Genomic DNA, 12071 nt, shown 5'->3' on the forward strand with positions numbered 1-12071 from the left:
TGCAGGGGCACTCAGCCCCTGCTCTGGCACGAAACTGGACAAAGGGGAAGGTGTGTAACCACCTTCACCCCAGGCCCACCCATAGGTGTGGCTTTAGAGTTAGTCCATCCCCTAAACTTAGTATAAGTATAGGAATCCAGTCCCTAGGACTTTAGATTACCCTGGACGAACCTCTGCAACATATATCCTGGACCTTCAACTCTCTATCACGACTAGAAGACGGAAGAAATCTCCCTTGGGGTCAAGGAGTGACTCCCCTGCTTGGCAGGCACTAAAGAAGCAACTGACCGGTCTGCATTGCTGAAGCTCCCGCCAGACGCCAAAGTCTTTGCATCTCCAGAGGTAGATTTCAAGACTTCCCCGAGGCTACCCTGAGTCCTCAGCAAAGCTGAGGCCCATGGCTATCGAGGGTAACGTGGAACTGTGACCCCTGGACACCGTGAACTTTTGCAGCAACACTACCTTCCTGGACATCTTCTAAGTTGTGCTTTGGGCTCAGAGTAGCCCCAGCCTTGACCACCTCCTGCACCGAAGATTGTTGGCCTCCACTCCACGAGTGACCCGTGGGCCAGCTTCAAGTGCGACCGCTTGAAGCTCCTTCGCGATCACTAGCCCATTGGCTAGCAGCTCCCCATGAAGGCAACTCCACTTCTGCTTGGGCTTTGCTGGTTACTCCAGACTTGCTCTTACTTACCCTTGCTGGGTGAGTCCATCAGACCTTGCTGGTCTGCACCGCAGTCCTTTCTCTGATTTCCTGTGACTTGCCGTTGCCAAGGCTTGTTGGGTCCTTTCTGGTCGCCGACACCGCAGCACTCGACAGACTTTGTGGGACAGCTCGAATCCGGCTCATGGACTTCATCAACGCCTCCTGGACCTCGGGGCTGAAGAGTCAAGACACCCATCAACTCACCTGAAGCACCCGACATCTGTCGGCATTGGTCCATCCTGCCCTAGGTCACTGGCAAGTGACCCAGACTCTGTCCCCTCTGCTTTCAGGTTCCTTATATCCTAGATCCAGGCTTGGATCTCTCCGGACACTTCTCCCTTTCACGGCAGCAGCAGTTCTTTGCAGGCTTCCATTCGAATCGACGATGCGACCCGACACCAAAAGACACCTATGCGCCCGGCTTCCCTGAGTGAGGTAACTCGAGTACTCCGGTGCTCTCGTGGGTGCTAACCCTAGAACTGTCTAAGTCCAAGAGGGTTTGGTCCTGACTCGATTAGAAGTGTCCCTAATCTTTAAAATTCCAACAGCGACATTCCCCATAGAAGATAATAGGAACCCGTGGTTGTGTTTTCACACTGCATACGGCTCCCGTGGGTCCCCTGTGTCACTACCTTGGGTGGTTCCTTGGGGTCCCAGTGATTCTAGAGGCAATAGGCATACTGCCTATTTCAGTCGTGGTTCTTATACCACTATTTTTAGTATATGGTGTGGTACGCCCCTAGGGCCCAAACGTGTTTTTGTGCTTTTACTGATGCTTAAACAGTTGTAACTAAAGTACTTCGAACTCCAGTCTCATAAAGAGACTAGGGGGGGTGTGTTATCTTAAATACATATATTTTAAATCTATACCTGGTGTGGTTGTCTTTTCATTTGATCATTCAGGAGATTATAGACTGGTAAAACAAGCAGCTTTACATTCCTTCAAGACTTAGCCTGAAGGCTGCTCTCCATAGCTACCACTAGGATAGCTTTCATATAAGGTTGTCTTTAACCTATCACCATAAGGGGTTGTTTGGACTGATACAGGGTGCCCACTAGAACTAGTAGACAGCATATATCAGGCCACCTTCTCACAACGGACACTCAAAACACAATGACACCTGGACCTCATCGGAGGAGGCATGCAACTCATAGCAGCTGAACTGTAACACACACACCTCTGCCCATCACTGTCATGAACATGGAAAAGCAAGAGGGTGCTTCTGTGCCCAATCTCTCTCACTACAGAGGAAATTAGCAAGATAGAAGATGTTAGCACCTACAAAAGTCAGCACCAACTTCATTAGGTACGCTAACCCCATGACTTGTATGAAATTAGATGTGAACTCAGAACACAGACAACAAATCAGTATCTCACATTGGATCTCAGGCATCCCGGACTGTGACCATGTTGCACAGACACACCAATGTGGCGCACAGAGGAAAGAAAAGAATCACACAACACATGCCCCAAGCTTGCTACATACCCGAAGTGTAATTGTACGTATGTCATTGTTAAAGCACAAATGTGGACAGGGATAATACAGCTGTGTCAGGCATGTGATGGAACCTGAGTAGCAATGGCCATCTACAGACAATTGATCAATACATGATCTGGTCATGCACACAGCTTGACGTGCACATCGAAATGCTTCCGGTTGCCATTACAAAGTGCTTCAACAATATCAACCTCTGTCTGTCACAACTTAGGACAATGCAATGTACAGACTCTCATAATGATGTACAGTGGCAACTGTCATGTGTGTGCATCTTTGATGTCGGTAGAAACATAACATACATTGTGTGTCTCCTCCTACCACAGGGGATGCTCGGGACACAGCAGGACCTGAAAAAGAGTTCCAGTCCCAGACTCTGGCAGACACTTAGCTCCACGGTGGGGATCAGTCTCTGTCCTCTTCAGACGATGACCCTGAACGACCTGGCACCTCCAGTGTGAGTCATCATGCAGCCCCAGCAGCAGTAACATCAGCAGCTCCGGCAACCACTCCTGCCACATCTGACACCAGACATAGTAACTCTCCCAACATGGACAGGCCGAGGCCACAGAACAACAACGGAACAGGTACACAGGGCACCCTGTAAGCAAGGGACAACACCACCGGTGCCAACACTCAATGGGGCCCAGTGTCGCCTGTGCCGGTCACGGCAGGTCCTTCCCATGTGGGTAGGGGCGGTGGGAGGGTAGACAGGCAGAGGACACGACCTGCTGGACTGCATGATGAGCCACACTTGGAATGCATCATAGATGCGTACCAGGTAAGCACCGGGGGGTTTGGACAGGTAGTGGGGATCCTCAAGGAACTCAAAGAACAGCAGGCTGCCCATCATGCCCCCTTGGACTCCCACATGTCCCGGGTGGAGTTCAAGTGGGACAAATTGGATGAACTAACAGCGGTGCATAGGGACATACTGAAATGCGTCCGCCAGATCAGCACCAACATGACCACACCTTCCTGTGCGCTCACAACATCTGTTGCCACAACATCTGCAACAGCCACAGGGAGGGAGGAGGACTCTGGTGGAGAGTCCTCAACACCGCAGCAGCTTGCACATGAGGGTCCCCCGAGAAAGTAGAGGAGTCGTCCGAATAAGGGCAATTGACACGCTGATGGCCATGCATATCCCCCAGGTACCCAACACCTGGTCTTGATATCGTCCTTTGTGTGCAAACCATTTAACCTTGTCGACTCACATCCGAATCACCCACTTGACATAGAGGGTCAAAGTTGTGACAATGCACCAAATGACTGTGGATTCTACTTTGGACATTTAATCTCCCAAGACTACCAACTCACCTGTGAACTTTGGATTCCCATCACATTTTACAGAACTTCGAATTACGTTCACAATCCTTACACATGTTTGGAAATAAAATCCCAATCACACAATACTTGCCTCTATCGTGATTTATACTTGGTTTGTGCCATGGTAATGATGAGCTGCTAAGGAACACTGTGCATGCAAACTACTACAGCCATGTGAACACCGTTATGTGAGTCATGGGAATGTGACACGTATGAGGGAGACACACCACTATGACAACACAATACATACTCACCATGGCCATCGAACTCATCATCAACAATGAAGTTATTAGGAAATACAGTGGAATGCACATACACAACACCCATGCTGGGTCAGTGGCAAGCAGCCCACAGGTACAGGATGCGAATGACTGTCGGATGTGAGGACACACACGGAACACATCCCAAAGTGAAGCACAGGTTTATTAAATATTCACAATGTGAGAATTTCACAAGTGATGCAAGTTAACCTCACATGACAGTGAGCAAAAACAAGTGGTGAACAATGAAAGTCCAGGGGTGTGTGGCACATCATTGGTTGGGACAACGAGTACTTGCACTCTGGAACAAGGATCTGGGTCTTGGGGTTCAGACCGCACCATACAGCAGCCAAAGTACCCTGTGAAGGACAGACAGAAAACACACTCAAAAACACAGATTTACAGCATACAACAACAATAAACATGCCCAAAACAAAACACTAACTACCTAGACACAACCTAACAACCTAACAATCAGGTAAACACTGTTTGGGAGTACAGACTACCAGAAAAGACACATCACAGCAAGCATCCTGACAAGTAGCATACTGCCACACTCAATCAGCACCAGTGCACCACCAACATATGTGAGGCAAACACAATACTTTGACAACACATACCTGTATACTGACATTCATGTGAAGAAGTCCTGGATCAGCTGGCTCCGAACATCACCATCACCCTCATCATCACTGGCATCATGCCCCAGGCCAGGATCCTCCACGGCTGGCAGAGGTTGGTCATCGTCATCTTGGATGAGAGGCAACTTCTTCCGCACTGCCCGGTTGTGTAGCATGCAGCACACTATGATGATCCTGCACACCTTCGCATGTGCTTATCGGAGGGCCCCTCCTGTCTTGTCCATGCAGCGGAATCTGCTTTTCAGGAGGCCAAATGTCTGCTCGATCACTCTCCTGGTCTGACCATGTGCCTCATTGTAGCGCATCTCTGCCAGTGTCACATGGTTTCTGAGGGGTGTCATTAACCATGCATGCTGGGGTATCCGGAGTCACCAACTTTAGCAAACACACACAATGCTAAACAGTCAGTACACACCGACAAGCCAGGACTGCTGGTACTGCATCTGTGACATCATCATTGGGTTGCGACTACTCCTCATTATGTAAGTGTCATGCCCGGGAACCGTGCACACACATGGGAAATGGTCATGTCTGCCAAACAAACCACCAGAACATTTATAGAGTGGAAATGCTTCCTGTTCCGGTAAGTCTGCTCATGTGCCTGTGGTGGTACCAAAGCCACATGTGTCCCATCAATAGAGCCAATGACATGTGGCATCCTGCTCAGGGCATAGAAGTCCCCCTTGATGTCAGCGAGTCGTTGTGGTTTGGGGAAATGGATGTACTGGTTGAGCAAATGCAACATCGCCTCCAACACATCTCGAAGCACACGGCTGAACATAGTCTATGACATCCCACCAGCAGTAGGATTGTGTTTTTTTAAAAAGAGAAAATCGTTTTTTTAAAAAGAGAAAATCGTTTTTTTAAAAGGAGAAAATAGTTTTCTTAAAAAGAGAAAATCGTTTTTACATGCAAACTGCTGTTGCTAATGTGATTCGAATTGTGCACTGACTCTCCGGTCCACCGCAGCTACTCGGGCTGATTGTTGTGGAGGGAGAACAGAGCGCTCCTACTTCCTGGTAGTGCCATTTCTTGGCAGCCATTTTAGTGGGTTGACGCTCCAGTGTTCCCTGAGCCCTGACTACTTAGGCTCCCAGCGCTGACACGCTCGAGTAAAACCTGAATTGATCACTCCTGCGCCAGCGCTCTAGGTGATAGCACCTTTGCTGTTCTGTTGAATGTGTTTTTTTAAAAAGAGAAAATCGTTTTTTTAAAAAGAGAAAATCGTTTTTTTAAAAGGAGAAAATTGTTTTCTTAAAAAGAGAAAATCGTTTTTACATGCAAACTGCTGTTGCTAATGTGATTCGAATTGTGCACTGACTCCCCGGTCCACCGCAGCTACTCGGGCTGATTGTTGTGGAGGGAGAACAGAGCGCTCCTACTTCCTGGTAGTGCCATTTCTTGGCGGCCATTTTAGTGGGTTGACGCTCCAGTGTTCCCTGAGCCCAATCTATATTAACTTCCTTCGCCCCGCGCAGCGGTAGCGCCTTAGACGCGCCGAAGAGGCGCCAAAGAGAAGCCAGTCTGCACCAGTCCGCGTCCAGACGCTTCCAGTCTCCGGACCCAGCTGTCATCATGGTAGGAAATCTCCTCACATACAGCACTTCCTCACTATATGCATTGCGTCCTTCGGTCAACCCACTATGTTTGCATTCAGTTCTTCCCTTACACCCGAAGGCCCACTGCAAAACTTGTGATTGGGGCATAACTACTCCAAATGTTGTGAAAAACCCCTCCAAGCAGAAATGGAGGATGTTCCTTCTTAACTGCCGTTCCCTGCCCAAACACCATACTGAGCTGGCCATGCTGATAGAGGAGCTCAATCCAGACGCCCTCTTTCTAACAGAGACATGGCTTCAGCTAGAAACTGATCCTGCAATAGCATGGGCCACCCCCCAAGGCTATACTATTAAACATTTGGATCGCAAGACTGGCAGAGGTGGAGGGCTGGCTATTATCTATAGGGACAACTTTAGATGCCGCTTCACTCCCTCCCCCATGCCAGCCTGTGAGAACCTACATTTCACTCTTGAGTTCTCCCCATCCACTACTTTCTCCGGTATCCTAGTCTATCGACCACCTGGTACCCTCAACAACTTTATCACTAACATGACGGATTTAGCTGCCAACCTAGTGCTCACCTCGGCAAATTTCACCCTGCTGGGCGATCTTAATTTACACCTAGATGAGCCACTTGATTCAACAGCCAATAGTCTTCGAACAAACTTTCAGTCCATTGACCTGGCTCAGAAAGGCTTTCAATCAACGCATGTCAAGGGTCAAGGGACATCTCCTAGATCACATCTACAGCAATCTAGATAGCTTAACCGTCGAGGCTCCAGTACCACTATCCTGGACCGATCATTTTTTAGTACCTTTTACATGGTCCACTTGCTCCCCCCCCATCTCACAAAATCACAATAAGCAGCGGGGAAGAAAATGGGCCTCCCTCCCACTTTCTAAGTGGAAACTGGCTCTTATAGAACACCTACCCCCAAATGTGACCAATCCCAATACAGCCATTGTCAATTTTGATAACTGGATCTCCAGTTCCCTTGACCTAGTCCTACCAGAGGAATCTTTGCACTTAATAAACAGAGCCAAAGTGGCTCCCTGGTACTCCCCGACTCTCAGGACTATGAAGCAATCTTGCCGCAAACTAGAGAGAGCCTGGAGACAAGATTACTCACAATCAAAGCAAGTTGAGTATAGAGCCGCAATAAAGCTCTATAAAAACCAAATAAAATCTGCGCAAGCCCATTTTTATGAAGCCAAAATCAATCTAGCTGCAAACTCCCCCAAAGAAATTTTTAAAATAGCCAAATCTTTAATTTCTCCTCCTCCCCCCGAGCGTCTGTCACCTGACGGCGCGCAAACCCGTTGCAATAATTTTACTTTCTTCTCCCAGAAGATCCAGGCCATCTATTCTTCATTTTCTACTGGCAGTGGTGACATGGACCACACCACCACCACAGATTCTGACTTCTTAGCCCCCAGCTCACTGGATGAATTCCCCCTCCTAGATTCCGACACTTTAGACAGAATGCTTCTTAAAGTCATCTCGGGATCCCCCAATGACCCAGCACCCCCGCAAACTCTCAATAAGGTGATGGACATCATCCGCCCTGTCATTCTGGATGTCCTTAATGCTTCCATCTCCTCTAACTCCGTCCCAGCACCATGGAAATGTGCGATGGTTAGGGCCCTTTTGAAAAAACCCACCTTGGACCAGAACAACTTGGCCAATTTCCGCCCCATTTCCCTACTTCCCTGGATGAGCAAACTGCTTGAAAGGCACATCAATAATATCTTAGTGGACTACTTAGAATCAAATAGTCTGCTATGCGCCTCTCAGACGGGTTTCCGCCCGCAGCATGGAAATGAAACTGCTCTCCTAGCAGTGACGGAAGAAACTAGATTGGTGCTGGACCGGGGAGGAAAAGCAGCCATCATACTACTCGACCTCAGTGCCGCGTTCGACACTGTCAACCATGCCACACTGCTACACCGTCTGAAAGGCATGGGCGTGTCGGGCGCGGCCCTGGAGTGGCTGACCTCCTTCCTGGACGAGCGCTTCTTCCAGGTGTTTGAGGGCAAAGCAGTCTCCCCTAAGCAACCACTCAGATGTGGGGTTCCTCAGGGCTCCTCCCTGAGCCCCACACTTTTTAATGTCTATATGCGACCTCTAGCGGAGATAGTCCAGCCCTTTGGCGTGCGTATTGTCACCTACGCGGACGACACCCAGTTGGTGGTCTCTCTGGACCACACTGAGGAGCCGTCCAACACCCTGGGCCTCTGTCTAGAGGCCGTTGCTAAGTGGATGCAATCGTCCTGTCTCAAACTTAACGGGGAGAAGACAGAGATTATGCTATTGGGTAACCCTCCTCCGACCATTTTGACATCAATTTGGCCCACCTGCCTTGGTGCTCCCCCCCCTCCCAAACCGCAGATAAAGAGTCTGGGAATCTGGCTCGATAAAGCGCTGGACTTCTCAGTCCAGGCTACCAAAACTGCCTCCACGTGTGTCGGCCTAATGAAAATGCTCCGCAAAGTACTCCCTCTGCTTCCTTTCCAGGCGAGGAGAATCATGGTTCAGGCCCTGATACTCTCCCGCCTGGACTATGGAAACGCGCTATATCTGGGTGCCCCGGCTTCAGTGACCAACAGGCTCCAAGTCACGCAAAACTGCGCCGCCCGATTATTATTCAACATCCCCCGCTGGCAGTCAGCCAAGAAAGCTCTAAAAGAATTGCACTGGCTCCCGATGGCTGCTAGAGCACAGTTTAAGGCTATGTGCATTGTGCACAAATCTTTCCATCGATCAGGCCCTGCCATCCTGTCCCCCTTAGTTGTGCCCTACGCTCCATCCAGAGCCCTTCGCTCGGGATCATTGCACCTAGTTACCACTTCTAAATCAACAAAGCACGTTGGGGCGGCCGTTCCTTCTCCCATACTGCTGCGAGACTTTGGAACTCCCTCCCCTTAGCCCTCAGAGAAAATAATAACCGGCTGGCTTTTAGGAAAGCTTTGAAAACCCACCTGTTTGCAAAAACGTGCTAGTCTCACCCTGCGGCCCGCCACAGTGATCAATTAAAGCGCTGCGAGGCCTCCGGGTAGTCTATGCGCTATATAAATATAATTTTTCATTTCAGTAGCAACAGTGTGCTGGAAAGTACCGGTGGAAAAAAAGTGTCGGGCTGCCATCACTTTCACCTTGGGGGTCAGCGCTGTAGGGTATGTCCGGCCAGGTTGCAAGTGTAGGGCCAACGGCTCCGCCAATTCTTCGATCAGTGGCCTGGTGAAGCAGTACCATCGCATGCAGTCATGTTCAACCATGGTTGCAAGGTCAGGGAACGGTCTGTGGACAGCTGGTCTCCTGCAGTACATAGATGACAGTTTGTCATTCCCCCTATCTATGTGCTTGTGTACATGACAAATAGTACATGAAACAACATTACAGGACACAAGAACATGATGTGTGTGCTGTTGCGTATGGGCACACATGTCAGATACATGCCCATCATCTGACATCTCAGCTCTACAGGTCCACACAACAAGGTCCATGTTGTGCTGTGACCAATCAATGGGCTCTGTCACAGTACATCAGTACGAGTGTCACATACCAGACACACACCACAGTGACTAGTGAGGACAGATGTCTACCCTACATCACAGGTTTTTGACAGACACACACAGGGACCTTGTGTCGCAACAAGGACACCATCATGATGTAGCGTCTCATATGCACAACACAATGCACACATGACACACACATGTAGTGTCCCCTGATTTCTTGCCAGGTAACACATGGATGTCTGTGACACACAGCTGCAACATCAACTCACATTGACAATATACATGGATGTTTTGACCGTTTGACATTGACCACATGAAATCTGAGTCCTCTCTGCATGGAAATGCACACATACTGTGGATGAACATCACATTTGTGGCACTGTGACACCCTGTGAGACACATACTATTCCACCAAAGAGTCAGGGTGCATGTCACATGACATACACAATGTACTCCGGGAACTGGGTACATGCCTCATGCACCACTGAAATGTACTGTTGTCAACCACAGTGGTTATGTGTCCAAGCCACAATGGTATCTGTCCCTATGACACCTTGCCCTGCCTGAGAGTGGGTGCCACTAAGTGAAACATACCAAATCACATGTTTACCCACATACACACACAGTTAATGCAGCCTGACATGCACTTTGATATACTGTGTCACAGACTGTATTGTTGGTGTGCCCATGGGTCCATGGCAAGCTATGGTGTGTGGCACACCTTGCACATTGACTTCAATGGGGACTGACGCGGGTGATCAATTCGAAAGACGAGTCGGACACCTAGGGAATGAGTCGCACGCACGCCTTGCACTCACGTCTTGCACATTGACTTAAATGGGGACTGACATGGGTGACCAATTCGAAATATGCGTCGGACACCTTGGAAAGGAGTCACACACACGCCTTGCACACACGCCTTGCACATTGACTTCAATGGGGACTGACACGGGTGACCAATTCGAAAGACGTGTCAGACACCTAGGGAAGGAGTCGCACGCGCGCCTTGCGCATTGATTGCAATGGGGACTGATGCGGATTCGAGCCTGGTACAATTCGGGTTCTTGAAAATCCTTTGGCTGCCTGCAACAATGTATCAGACTCATTTGTGCAATGCTTTTGAATTTTTCAAACGATGCGGAAGGCGTGTACGAGGCATGCAATGCAATGGATTGGCCAGATTCATAGGATGCAAACGTGTCGGACCTATCGCTTTTGACGTATGGGACTGAATCTGCCTTTGTAGCACAGATATAAGTCTGTCTGTTCCTCTGGGAGCTCACTTGCCTGCACTACATGCTCAAGATTGACATCTCTGCTACCACTGCTGCTGTCTCTGCATCATCTGGCTCCAAGAATGGCACTTACTGTGGAGAGGGCCCCAGCCGTCACTGAGGAGGAGAACATGGCCCTGCTGGACAGCCTCCTTCCACAGTACAGCAAGCTGTATGGGACACCAGGGGAGCAGGTGAGTGTGCACTCCACATGCCTTTTTCATTGTGTATGTTGTCTGACTGCACTAATGACATTGTGTACACGAGTGTCTAGCATGCTCACTGAGTAGTTGTTACCCCCAAAGTGTGTAGGTACCTGTAGTGGACAGGTACTGTGCATGAAAAGTGCATTTTCACATGGTTGTAATACTCAGGCAATGTTTCCATGTTGTAAATGCAGGACAACTGTCAATCACCATAGTTGCACTACCTGTGTACATCATATTCCCTTGCGAGAAAGACATGTATCTCCAACTGTGTGATGCACAACATGGGACATGTGTGGTAATGGACTTTTTATCCTTGTCATCCTCACAGGTTGATGCCCATTAGAAGCAGGAGATCTGGCTGACCATTGCCCGGGCTGTTCGTTCTGTGGGGGTCTACAGATGCCGCATCCGCAACTGCCAGAAGAGGTGGCAGGACCTTCGTGGCTGAACCCAGAGGATTGCCAGAGTCCAGCTGAAGCTGTCGCCTCCTCGCAGATGGGGCGGACGACGGACACTGACGCCCCACATGCTCCCGATTCTGGCGGTGGTCTTCCCTGACCTGGATGGGCAGTTAAAGGCCAGACAGCAGCAAGGAGGGGATACGTGCATTCTTTTTCTGTGTACTGTCTCACATGCTCTTTGCACTCCTTCATCCTGGTTACACTCCCACAGATCTCCTGTCTGCTTGTACAGGAGTCATGTGCCCAAATTAGGTCATGGACCATCCTCATCTGATACACAGGTGTGCCCCTTTAAGTCTGTGACTTGTGTAACTTGGGTTGTGTGTTCCTGCTGTTGTCCAAACTTAAGGTTGTAAACAGCATCTGCTACCGGTGCATTGTTTTGTCTTCTTGAGTGAGGCTAATGATTTCCATGTGTCTGCACATTGCCAGAAATCAGACATGTGCTCTGTGTGGGCAATTGATCTGTGTTCCTATTGATGTTTTGGCACACCATATGTGCCAGGGGTATTAACCACACAGACATGCAGCAGGTACGACAATGTAGGGGCATCAGAAGAATGTACTTCATGTGTGTCACACAAGAATGAACACATGCCTGGTGTCCAGGGTAATCCCA

The sequence above is a fragment of the Triturus cristatus genome, chromosome 7 (genome assembly GCF_964204655.1).
Source record: "Triturus cristatus chromosome 7, aTriCri1.1, whole genome shotgun sequence".
Classification (NCBI taxonomy): Eukaryota; Metazoa; Chordata; class Amphibia; order Caudata; family Salamandridae; genus Triturus; species Triturus cristatus.